Genomic DNA, 2,042 nt, shown 5'->3' on the forward strand with positions numbered 1-2,042 from the left:
ACCCGAGAGAACCACCACCATTTAAAACCTGGCACAAGCACTCTGGCCTTAACTTGATGATGCTACTAACTCTGGTTTAGGAAAAATTGTTGACACCATCAAAGAAAATACGAAAATATGGAGAATACATCAAAGAAAATAATTTCAGTATAAATTTGATAAAGATAATAATCTGAGTACAGATTTGACAACTCCTTCCGTGGGTCTATTCCAAAAACTTGTTGTTCCTCAAAGGGACCTTCTAAACTGTTTAATGTTCATTTCTTTTCTTCAAAGTGTTTGTACCCAACCCAAAAAACAAACACTCAAATAAAAAAATTCTGCTTCACAGAATTTTTCTTCTGGTCGTCCTCTATATATATAAAAATTAATGTGTCAAACTAAACATAACAACATGCTATAAAATGTAGCAATTTTACAGAATACTTATTCATTGTTTTTTACAAGTGCAGCACCCTCGTATTAAAAGTTGTGATCCACAGAGAATGAAATAAAATAATGCCTCACTTATTTTGAAACAAACTTAAAAAGAATTATTGACCTACTTGATATATATTCGGGGAAAATGACTCCAACCCACTCCCATGTTCTCGTAAGAAAAAATTGTTGAGTGACTTGTGTGATATATTTGTATCCTGAAATCAGAGACATGGGGCCGAAGGCGAAAATGGAGTAATGGGTGAGATCATCAAGTTGTCTATGTAACAAAAACACTTGTATCCAAATATTGCAAAAGTGAGAGTAAGACATGTTACAAGATGCCCAAAAAATGATAACCAGGAAAGACATAATGGACCATCATACCTGCGAAATTGGGTACTTCCATGTGTTCAAAGCTGTCAGTCCAATTCAGTCCCAGAATTTACAAAATAAACAACCTACAAATCCCAAATATCATCATTGAACAATCCTCAAATTTCATATCCAGAAAGATGTAGAACTTAATTGACACAACTTACAACTTTCCCTCAAATAAGATACTAGGTAAGAGATTTATCATTACACGTTAATAGTCCGCTTATCAGTATCCTAATTTTTGTTTAACAAACCTCATATAATATACTCTATGTCCAATATTTAACAAACCTGTTGGAAACAAAAGGGACCACTCCAAATTTAAGACAAGAAGCAGCTTGCACAAACAAAGAGAACCCAAACATAGTAAGTATAGAACCCCAAAGTGAGCCAACTCTTCCAAGCGCAATACATAATCTTTGGTCCCCCAATGGCAATAGTTACTGAAATACAGATCAAAAGAATCACGATTCATATACAAAAACGTATTAAAAATCTGAAAAAATATAAAAACAACACTTATAAAAGCAGAGTATATGATCGAGAGAGAGGGGCTAGAGAGAGAGAGAGAGAGAGAGTACCTGATTATGAAATTGACGAGAGAGAGGAGAGGGATTTTGAGTGACAGAGAGTAAAGAAATTCTAGGGTTTTCAAAACTCCTCGGATCTACGCCGTGGAGTTGAGAATGGGCCTTTTGGTGTACCTAGTGTATATAATCATTAAGCTAATGTAGTTCAATTGAAAGGTGAGAGCCCACCTGATTGAGCCCAACGAGAGTCCAAACTTTCATCTTTTTTTTAAAAAAAATAATTAACTTTTAAGTTTAAATAGTGCTCAGATTTTTTATTAATAAAAAATTATCAGTTACTAATTAGTATAGTTTACAAAATTAATAATAAAAAAATATTTTATCGATCTTAGCTAATATTAATATAATTGTTTAATTATATTATAAAAATTGATTAATTTTCAAGTCAAAAAATTATATATATTTAATTATTTGTAAAATGTTACTTTTTTTATCCATTAACACCCTATTGTAACATAAATTTCCACATGTTACCATATGTAACACTTTGAAGCTATAGTAACATGTTACAAAGGCTATGTTAACATCAAAAACACTATGTTGCGGTAGGCTAAGATGAGCATACCTAAGGTAACATTATTTTGTAACACGCATGATTAAACTATTGCGATAGGCCATCTATGGCATAGTGCCGTATGAATGTTCTTAATTGAAATT

General features: G+C 32.3%; 1 long non-coding RNA gene across 1 annotated transcript; it reads right to left on the minus strand.

Annotated features, from left to right (window-relative positions):
• Positions 1-487: 487 nt before the first annotated feature.
• On the minus strand, positions 488-1,147 carry LOC141666554 (uncharacterized). Its single transcript, XR_012552275.1, has 3 exons — positions 1,087-1,147; positions 805-878; positions 488-635 (listed from the first exon to the last, which is right to left on the minus strand). It is a non-coding gene; the product is annotated as an uncharacterized LOC141666554 (long non-coding RNA).
• Positions 1,148-2,042: the final 895 nt, after the last annotated feature.

The sequence above is a fragment of the Apium graveolens genome, chromosome 6 (assembly GCF_009905375.1).
Source record: "Apium graveolens cultivar Ventura chromosome 6, ASM990537v1, whole genome shotgun sequence".
Lineage (NCBI taxonomy): Eukaryota > Viridiplantae > Streptophyta > Magnoliopsida > Apiales > Apiaceae > Apium > Apium graveolens.